Genomic DNA, 10,674 nt, shown 5'->3' with positions numbered 1-10,674 from the left:
TTTTTAGTTTTTCGTCGGGCTTCGCAATGCTATTTGAATTAACCTTTTGCCTATTTGTGTTCTCATCGGGGCCAGGCCAGAGCACGGTGCTCGCACTACCGTGCCCCTGGGGGCAACACCGAGCTCGCACCCGAGGAGCCCCAAGCACACAGGCCACGGTGCAACCTGGGCATTGTGCATGCACCTCGATGCACTCAAGGTGCTGCGCGTCCACCCAGGTGAAATCGGTGTGCATCTCAGCCAGTGCGCACTCGATCGAGTCGTGCACGTTGGCCAAGGTGCACAGTGATGTTTCTTACTCTAAGGTTTCGTACCAGATGCCCGGGACAGGTGAGCGAAGCTGGGCGGGGTCGGGTGCGCACTCGGGGTAGGTGCACGTAGCTGGAGAGCACTTTGGAGTGCACCAGAGGTGCGCACCTTGGAGCACACTTCAGAGCACTCCTTGGTGCGCACCAATGATGCGGTCCATTCAAAAGTTTCCTAAAAAGGCAAAAAAAATTGAGATTATAGAATTTCCCACTTGAGAGATTGTAAAAAAAAAAAATTTAAAAATAATTTGAAGGAAACGTGGGTGCCAAGGTGTGTGCACCCGAGTGCCCACCCTGGTGTGTAGCCCAGCCAAGGTGTGCGCACCAAGGCGCCCACCCTAGCGAAGGTGCATGCAAGGTGCGCACCCAGGCAAACTGGACAATTAACCCAACTTCTGACTTTGCGCGCACCAGAGGTCCATGCCATGGTGCGCACTTCGGAACACACAAGAGGTGTGCACTTCAGAGTGCTCCCTAGTGTGCACCAATCTTGGGCACCTTAGAGTGAACCATGGTGCCCACCAAGGTGCGCAGCCCAACCAAGGTGTGCACACCAAGGTGCGCACCCGAGGCAAACCGAGCTCCGACTTTGTGCGCACGAGAGGTGCGCACCTTGGAGGACACTTCAGAGTGAACCTTGGTGCGCACCTTGGAGGACACTTCAGAGTGAACCTTGGTGCGCACCTTGGAGCACACCATGGCGCCCACCAAGGTGCATAGCCCAGCCAAGGTGTGCACACCCCTGGAAAATTGAGCTCCTACTTTGTACGCACCAGAGGTGTACGCCATCGTGCGCACCTTGGAGCACACTTCAGAGCGATCCTTGGTGCGCACCAATGTTGCACACCTTAGAGCGCACCTGGGGAAAACAAGGCAATTAACCTGACTTCCGACTTCATGCGCACCTTGGAGCGCTCCCAGGTTCGCACTTCAGAGCACAACGAGGTGCGCACCTTTGATGTGCTGCCTTCACCAATTTCCAAAAAAGGCAAAAAAACATTGAGTAGGTGTGTGCACCAAGGTGCCCACCCTGGCGAAGGTGCACGCGAGGTGCACACCCAGGGAAAACCAGGCTCCAACTTTGTGCACACCATGCTGCGCACCTTGGTGTGCACCTTGGAGCACACTTTAGAGCGCTCCATGGTGCCCACAAGGTGCGCAACCCAGCCAAGGTGTACGCACCAAGGTGCCCACCGTGGCAAAGGTGCACGCGAGGTGCACACCCGGGGCAAACCGGGCTCCAACTTCATGCATGCCGCACCTTGGAGCACACTTCAGAGCGCTCCTTAGTGCGCACCATGGTGCCCACCAGGGCGCACAACCCAGCCAAGGTGTGTGCACTGAGGTGCCCTCCCCGGTGAAGGTGCACACGAGGTGCGCACCCAGGGCAAACCGAGCTCCGACTTCGTGCACGTCGAACCTTGGAGCACACTTCGGAGCTCTCCTTGGTGCCCACCAAGGCGCGTAACCCAGCCAAGGTGTGCACACCAAGGTGCTCACCCCGACAAAGGTGCACGTGACGTGCGCACCCAGGGCAAACCGGGCTCCAACTTCATGCACGCCACACCTTGGAGCACACTTCGGAGCTCTCCTTGGTGCGCACCATGGTGCCCACCAGGGCGCACATCCTAGCCAAGGTGTGCGCACCAAGGTGCTCACCCCGGCAAAGGTGCACGCGAGGTGCGCACCCGGGGCAAACCGGGCTTCGACTTCATGCATGCCGCACCTTGGAGCACACTTCGGAGCGCTCCTGAGTTCGCACCAATGTTGTGCACCATGGTGGGCACCTCGGAGCACACCAAGGTGGGCAGCGAGGTGCGCACCTTTGATGCCCTGCCTTCACTAATTTCCAGAAAAGGCAAAAAAAAATGAGATTTTAAAATTTCCATTTTGAAAGATGGTGAAAAAAATGAAACATGGGTGCCATCTTGAGCCCGCTCTGGTGCGCAGCCCAGGAAAGGTGTGTGCACCAAGGTGCCCACCCTGGTGAAGGTGCGCACTCGAGGAAAACCAGGCAAATAATCCAACTTCCGACTTCATACGCGCCAGGGTGGGTGCGCATGCAATAACCGGGCCTAGGAAGAGCCAATGCGAGAAACCCCACCAAACGGTCCGACAAAAAAAGAGGGGGCACTCTAATAACCCCGCTTCAGAGCGCAACAGGTGCGCACCCAGGGCAAACTAGGCTCTGACTTCGTGCACGCCGCACCTTGGAGCACACTTCGGAGCGCTCCCGGGTTCGTACCAGCATTGCGCACCATGGTGGGCACCTCGGAGCACACCAAGGTGTGCAACGAGGTGCGCACCTTTGATGCGCTGCCTTCACTAATTTCCAAAAAAGGCAAAAAAAAATGAGATTTTAAATTTTCCATTTTGAAAGATGGTGAAAAAAATGAAATGTGGGTGCCATCTTGAGCCTGCCCTGGTGCGTAGCCCAGGCAAGGTGTGCGCACGAAGGTGCCTACCCTGGCGAAGGTGCGCACCCGGGGCAAACCGAGCAATTAATCCAATTTCCGACTTTGTGCGCGCCAGGGTGGGTGCGCACCCAACAACCAGCCCTGGGAAGAGCCAATGCGAGAAACCCCACCAAATGATCCGACAAAAAAAGAGGGGGCACTCCAATAACCCCGCTTTAAAGCACAACAGGTGCGCACTTGGGGCAAACTAGGCTCCGACTTCATGCATGCCGCACCTTGGAGCACACTTCGGAGAGCTCCAGGGTTCGCACCAGCATTGCGCACCGTGGTGGGCACCTCGGAGCACACCAAGGTGTGCAACGAGGTGCACACCTTTGATGCGCTGCCTTCACTAATTTCCAGAAAAGGCAAAAAAAAAAGAGATTTTAAAATTTCCGTTTTGAAAGATGGTGAAAAAAATGAAACGCGGGTGCCATCTTGAGCCCGCCCTGGTGCGTAGCCCAGGCAAGGTGTGCGCACCAAGGTGCCCACCCTGGCGAAGGTGCGCACCTGAGGCAAACTGGGCAATTAATCCAACTTTCAACTTCGTGTGTGCCAAGGTGGGTGCACACCCAACAACCGGGCCTGGGAAGAGCCAATGCGAGAAACCCCACCAAACGGTCCGACAAAAAAAGAGGGGGCACTCCAATAACCCCGCTTCGGAGCGCAACAGGTGTGCACCCGGAGCAAACTGGGCTCCGACTTCGTGCACGCCGCACCTTGGAGCACACTTCGGAGTGCTCCTGAGTTCGCACCAGCATTGTGCACCGTGGTGGGAACCTCGGAGTACACCAAGGTGTGCAACGAGGTGCACACCTTTGATGCACTGCCTTCACTGATTTCCAGAAAAGGCAAAAAAAATGAGATTTTAAAATTTCTGTTTTGAAAGATGGTGAAAAAAATGAAAGGCGGGTGCCATCTTGAGCCCGCCCAGGTAAGGTATGCACACCAAGGTGCCCACCATGGCAAAGGTGCGCACCTAGGGCAAACTGGGCAATTAATCGAACTTCCAACTTCGTGCGTGCCAGGGTGGGTGTGCACCCAACTACCGGGCCTGGGAAGAGACAATGTGAGAAACCCCACCAAATGATCCGACAAAAAAAGCACTCCAATAACCCCGCTTCAGAGTGCACCAGGTGTGCACCCGAGGCAAACCCAGCCAAGGTGTGCGCACCAAGGTGTGCGCACCAAGGTGTGCACCCCGACGAAGGTGCATGCGAGGTGCACACCCGGGGCAAACCGGGCTCCCAATTTGTGCACGCCGCACCTTGGAGCACACTTCAGAGCACTCCTGGGTTTGCACTAGCATTGCACACTGTGGTGGGCACCTTGGAGCACACCAAGGTGGGTTGCAAGGTGCACACCTTTGATGCGCTGCCTTCACTAATTTCCAGAAAAGGCAAAAAAAAATGAGATTTTAAAATTTCCATTTTGAAAGATGGTGAAAAAAATGAAACATGGGTGCCATCTTGAGCCCACCCTGGTGCACAGCCCAGGAAAGTTGTGCGCACCAAGGTTCCCACCCTAGTGAAGGTGCGCACCCGGGGCAAATTGGGCAATTAATCCAACTTCCGACTTCGTGCGTGCCAGGGTGGGTGCGCACCCAATAACCGGGCTTGGGAAGAGCCAATGTGAGAAACACCACCAAATGGTTCGACAAAAAAAGAAGGGGTGCTCCAATAACCCCACTTCGGAGTGCACCAGGTGTGCACCCGGGGCAAACCCAGCCAAGGTGTGCACCAAGGTGCCCACCCCGGCGAAGGTGCACGCTAGGTGCGCACCCAGGGCAAACCGGGCTCCGACTTCGTGCATGCCGCACTTTGGAGCACACTTTGGAGCACTCTTGGGTTCGCACCAGCATTGCACACCATGGTGGGCACCTCAGAGCACACCAAGGTGGGCAGCGAGGTGCGCACCTTTGATGCACTGCCTTCACTAATTTCCAGGAAAGGCAAAAAGAAAAGAGATTTTAAAATTTCTGTTTTGAAAGATGGTGAAAAAAATGAAACATGGGTGCCATCTTGAGCCTGCCTTGGTGTGTAACCCAGGTAGCACACCAAGGTGCCCACCCTGGCAAAGGTGCGTACTCAGGGCAAGCCGAGCAATTAATCCAACTTCCGACTTCGTGCATGCCAGGGTGGGTGCACACCCAACAACTGGGCCTGGGAAGAGCCAATGCGAGAAACCCCACCAAACCCTTCGACAAAAAAAGAGGGGGCGCTCCAATAACCCCACTTTGGAGTGCACCAGAAACCCCACTGGACGCTTGGGCAAAAACTTAATGCGCACCCGAAGCCCCTACCCATAAATCCCCACTTTTGACATGGGGAGCTGCAATGGTAAAAAGCCTCACTAAACTCTTGGACGGAAAGGTGGCTCGAGGGCAATGCTCAAAACCCCACTTCCACTTCCAACTGAGGCACAAACCCCTCTTCGGAGCCCCACCTAGCACTTGGACGAAAAAAATGCGGCCCAAGGGTTGCCCAGCTTGGTACCCGGATGAGAAACCCCTCTTCGGAGCCCCGCCCAACACTTGGACGAAAAAAATGCAGCCCAAGGGTTGCCAAGCTTGGCACCCGGATGAGAAACCCCTCTTCGGAGCCCCGTCCAGCACTTGGATGAAAAAAATGCGGCCCAAGGGTTGCCCAGCTTGGCACTTGGATGAGAAACCCCTCTTCGGAGCTCTGCCCAGCACTTGGATGAAAAAAAAGCAGCCTAAGCTTTGCCCAGCTTGGCACCTGGATGAGAAACCCCTCTTCGAAGCCCCACCCAGCACTTGGATGAAAAAAATGTGGCCCAAGGGTTGCCCAGCTTGGCACCCGGATGAGAAACCCCTCTTTGGAGCCCTGCCCAACACTTGGATGAAAAAAATGCGGCCCAAGGTTTGCCCAGCTTGGCACCCAAATGAGAAACCCCTCTTTGGAGCCCCACCCAGCACAGATGAAAAAAATGTGGCCCAAGGGTTGCCCAGCTTGGCACCCGGATGAGAAACCCCTCTTTGGAGCCCCACCTAGCACTTGGATGAAAAAAATGTGGCCCAAGGGTTGCCCAGCTTGGCACTCGGATGAGAAACCCCTCTTCGGAGCTTGGAAAACCCCACTCAGCCCTTTGACAAAAAGGTAGACCTAGGGTCGCATCATTTTCATCCACACTTGGCATCTAGGGAAGAAAACAATGCACCACAAACCGCACTCAGCCCTTGGACAAAGAAAAGGTCAGTGAAGGGTTGCACCATCGGCAACCACGCTTGGCACTTGGACGAGAAAGTCTAGTGCATGCCCCCTCAAGGCGTACTGGCAGGAACCCCACCTCGGGGGACTTTGGAGAGAGAGATGCGAGTCAGTGAGCAACGAAGAAGGTTAGAATTGTAAACCCCACCTACGACAGAGCCAAAAAAAGAGGTTGCACGAATCGAGGCGACAGAGGGCTAAATCTTAGTGGATCATGGCAGCAAGGCCACTCTGCCACTTACAATACCCCATCGCTTATTTAAATAGTCTACAAAAGATTCTTCTCACCGATAGCTTGAAATTGTTATCCAAGGTTTGCTCTGACCAGGTGGTTGTGCCGATTGAAGGTAGCCAATGACATGGGCCCCTGGGGGTGCAAGAGCACCCCTACTGTGGGTCGCGATGCAGCTAGAGAGAGAGATGTGCCGCATCTATCCTGGATTCTGACTTAGAGGTGTTCAGTTCCTCTCATACTAAGTTGAATTACTATCGTGACATGGATCATCAAAAGGGTAAAACTAACCTGTCTCACGACAGTCTAAACCCAGCTCACGTTCCCTATTGGTGGGTGAACAATCCAACACTTGGTGAATTCTGCTTCACAATGATAGGAAGAGCTGACATCGAAGGATAAAAAAGCAACGTCGCTATGAACGCTTGGCTACCACAAGCCAGTTATCCCTGTGGTAACTTTTCTGACACCTCTAGCTTCAAATTTTGAAAGTCTAAAGGATCAATAGGCCACGCTTTCGCGGTTTGTATTTGTACTGAAAATCAAAATCAAATGAGCTTTTACCCTTTTGTTCCACATGAGATTTTTGTTCTCATTGAGCTCATCTTAGGACACCTACGTTATCTTTTAATAGATGTGCCTCCCTAGCCAAACTCCCCACCTGACAATGTCTTCCGCCCAGATCGGCGCACCTAGATGCACCTTAAGGCCAAAAATAGGGGCATTGCCCCATCCTTGCCTCACAGAATAAGTAAAATAATGTTAAAATTAGTGGTATTTCACTTGCGCCGAAACGGCTCCCACTTATTCTACACCTCTCAAGTCATTTCACAAAGTCAAACTAGAGTCAAGCTCAACAGGGTCTTCTTTCCCCGTTGATTCCGCCAAGCCCGTTCCCTTGGCTGTGGTTTCGCTAGATAGTAGATAGAGACAGTGGGAATCTCGTTAATCCATTCATGCACGTCACTAATTAGATAATGAGGCATTTGGCTACCTTAAGAGAGTCATAGTTACTCCTGCCATTTACCCGTGCTTGGTTGAATTTCTTCACTTTGACATTTAGAGCACTGGGTAGAAATCACATTGCGTCAGCATCCGTAGGGACCATTGCAATGCTTTGTTTTAATTAAATAGTTAGATTCCCCTTGTCCATACCAGTTCTGAGTCAGTTGTTCGCCGCCTAAGGAAAGCCCCCCGAAGGGAGCGCCCTTCGTCCGTCACCCGATCGACACGCGACGACCCACCCTCGCCACAATAGCAGCTCAGGCAGGCCACCAATAGCCCACATGTTCGGGGCGCAGACCCTTAGGCCTAGCCCTCAGAGCCAATCCTTTTCCCGTAGTTACAGATCCATTTTGCCGACTTCCCTTACCTACATTGTTCTATTGACCAGAGGTTGTTCACCTTGGAGACCTAATGCGGTTATGAGTATGATCGGGAGTGAACGATACTCGGTCCTCCAGATTTTCAAGGGCCGCCGAAGGCGCACCAGACACCGCGGGACGTGCGGTGCTCTTCCAGCCGCTGGACTCTATCTTCGGTTGAACCGATTTCAGGGTGGGCAGGCTATTAAAAAGAAAAGATAACTGTTCCCAGGGCCCCCGTCGATGTCTTCGGATTTCCTAACGTTGCCATCCGTTGCCACGTCCCGGTTCAAGAATATTAACCCGATTCCCTTTCGATGATCGCGCAAAGTGCGCCCTTGAAACATGGCTTCCCCATCTCTTAGGATCGACTAACCCATGTCCAAGTGCTATTCACATGGAACCTTTCCCCACTTCAGTCTTCAAAGTTCTCATTTGAATATTTGCTACTACCACCAAGATCTGCACTGGGGGACAGTCCACCCAGGCTCATGCCCAAGGTTTCTTAACAACCCCCACGTCCTCCTACTCATCAGAGCCTGGCACTTGCCCCGACAGCCAAGTATAGGTTGTGCGCTTCAACACCATCCATTTTTGGGGCTAGTTGATTTGGCAGGTGAGTTGTTACACATTCCTTAGTGGATTTCAACTTCCATGACCACCGATCTATTGCCTTAATCAACCAACACCCTTTGTGGGCTCTAGGTTAGCGCGCAATTTGGCACCGTAACTCAGCTTTCAATTCATCCCACATCGCCAGTTTTGCTTACCAAAAATAGCCCACTTGGAGCTCATGATTCTGTGGCACGGCTCAACAGAGTAGCCGCGCCACCTTACCTATTGAAAGTTTAAGAATAGGTCGAGGGCATTACGCCCCCGATGCCTCTAATCATTTGCTTTACCCGATAAAACTCGCACATGAGCTCCAACTATCTTGAGGGAAACTTCGGAGGAAACCAGCTACTAGATGGTTCAATTAGTCTTTCACCCCTATACCCAAGTTAGACGAACGATTTGCACGTCAATATCTATATGGGCCTCCACCAAAGTTTGCTTTGGCTTCACCTTGCTCAGGCATAGTTCACCATCTTTCGGGTCCCAACAGGTGTGCTCACACTTGAACCCTTCATAGAAGATTAGGGTTGGTCGGCGGTGCACCCCCCGAGAGGGGATCTCGCCACTCAGCTTCCTTGCGCCTCGCGGGTTTCCCAACTCGCCGACTCGCACACATGTTAGACTCCTTGGTCCATGTTTCAAGATGGGTTAGATGGAAATCCTACTGGCCAGTGCCATGAGTGCGCAGGTGCCTGAGGGCCCACCTTGGTAGGCACGCGCTTTGCTCCTCGACCGCTGTGACGGAGGTATAGTGCGACCAGAAGGCCGCGCTTGTGCTGCCGCAATGGCCCGTGCTGGCACACTCGCCGAGCCGAGCGGCAAACCGGTTGACGTCATTCCGCATCTGACCGGGGCGCATCGCTAGCCTCCATCCGCTTCCCTCCCAGTAATTTCAAGCACTCTTTAACTCTCTTTTCAAAGCCCTTTTCATCTTTCCCTTGTGGTACTTGTTCGCTATCGGTCTCTCACTCGTATTTAGTGTTGGACATAGTTTACTACCCGATTAGGGCTACATTCCCAAACAACCCGACTCGTCGACAACACCTCATGGTGCGGCAGGGTCCGGGCCTGACAAGGCTCTCACCCTCTCCGGCGCTCCCTTCCATGGGACTTGGGCTCAGTCCATCACTGAGGACGCTTCTATAGACTACAATTCGGTAGGCGAAGCCACCGATTTTCATGCTGGGCTCTTCCCAATTCGCTCGCCGTTACTAGGAGAATCCTGGTAAGTTTCTTTTCCTCCACTTAGTGATATGCTTAAACTCAGCGGGTATTCATGCCTAACTTGGGGACGCGGCAAAGGGGTCAAGCACATTTTACCCGTACGCTGGCAGGCCGCTGTGGCCCGGTTGAAGTTCCACACTTGGCCTCACTCAACCCACACAAACCAATGCCGACCCGCATAGGCCACCACTCATTGCGATGAGGCGAGGGACCTCATGCTCATTTTGGCCGATTGCGCCACTGGCGGGCACAGACGGCCATCTCCACTCCTCCATGTGGGAGGGCGATTTTGGAGTGCAACACCCAAGCAGACGTGCCCTCGGCTAAGGCCTCAGGCACAACTTGCATTCAAAGACTCAATGATTCATGGGATTATGCAATTCACACTAAGTATCACATTTCGCTACATTCTTCATAGTGGCAAGAGCAGAGATATCCATTGCCGAGATGTGTGTTTTTATCTTATTCATGTTTTTTTTTGGCAACCCAAATGCACAAAGGCGCCTGGGCCATGCTTCAATGTTTTGGACTTCTTAGTGCGGGTCACACCGATGTAGGGTGTTTGACATGAACCATCCGTCAATGCAAGGGGGCACTAGAAGGGTGCGTGTCCCCATCCCATTGCATTGCACAAGAGGATGCCGCCTCGAGAGAACCCTGCAACAAGAGGATAGGTCCTACCCCATGAGCGATCGCTTGAGAGTGCACTCGTCGGTAGCGAGGAACACTCCAAGCGACATGTTGTTCCCCTGGGAGACGTAATGGGGGGTTGCAGCAGTCCCGACTTCCCATCATAGAACTGACGGATCGCCGAGACGACGCTGCATGTGCAATCAGGGGCATGCGAACTCAACAGGATAGAGACTCAACCTCTCCCGAAAAGGGCATGCACCCGATCACGGCATTCGATCACCTTGAGCTGATAGTGTGGAACCCAGGGTCGAGCCATGCAGCGAGGCCCAACCTTCCACACATCATCGAGGGTGAGGGTTGAGAAGGAGGCGAGCTTGGTGTGCCTCCCTCACCTCCTCCCCTGCACAATTTAGGGACCAAAACTGACAATGATCCTACCGTAGATTCACCTATGGTAACCTTGTTACGACTTCTCCTTCCTCTAAATGATAAGGTTCAATGAACTTCTCACGACGTCAGCGATAGGAACCGCCGTTGTCCGTGCGATCCGAACACTTCACCGGATCATTCAATCGGTAGGAGTGACAGGCGGTGTGTACAAAGGGCAGGGAC

The 10,674-nt window shown here is 53.4% G+C and overlaps 2 non-coding genes across 2 annotated transcripts; both read right to left on the bottom strand.

The window, feature by feature from the left end:
* Positions 1-6,170: 6,170 nt before the first annotated feature.
* LOC131062235 (28S ribosomal RNA) lies at positions 6,171-9,499 on the bottom strand. Its single transcript, XR_009110836.2, has one exon. It is a non-coding gene; the product is annotated as a 28S ribosomal RNA (ribosomal RNA).
* A 227-nt stretch (positions 9,500-9,726) lies between these two features.
* On the bottom strand, positions 9,727-9,880 carry LOC131062124 (5.8S ribosomal RNA). Its single transcript, XR_009110731.1, has one exon. It is a non-coding gene; the product is annotated as a 5.8S ribosomal RNA (ribosomal RNA).
* Between the last annotated feature and the right edge of the window lie 794 nt (positions 9,881-10,674).

Source organism: Cryptomeria japonica, chromosome 2 (assembly GCF_030272615.1).
Source record: "Cryptomeria japonica chromosome 2, Sugi_1.0, whole genome shotgun sequence".
Taxonomy (NCBI): domain Eukaryota; kingdom Viridiplantae; phylum Streptophyta; class Pinopsida; order Cupressales; family Cupressaceae; genus Cryptomeria; species Cryptomeria japonica.
This window is presented reverse-complemented; position numbering and strand designations above follow the sequence as displayed.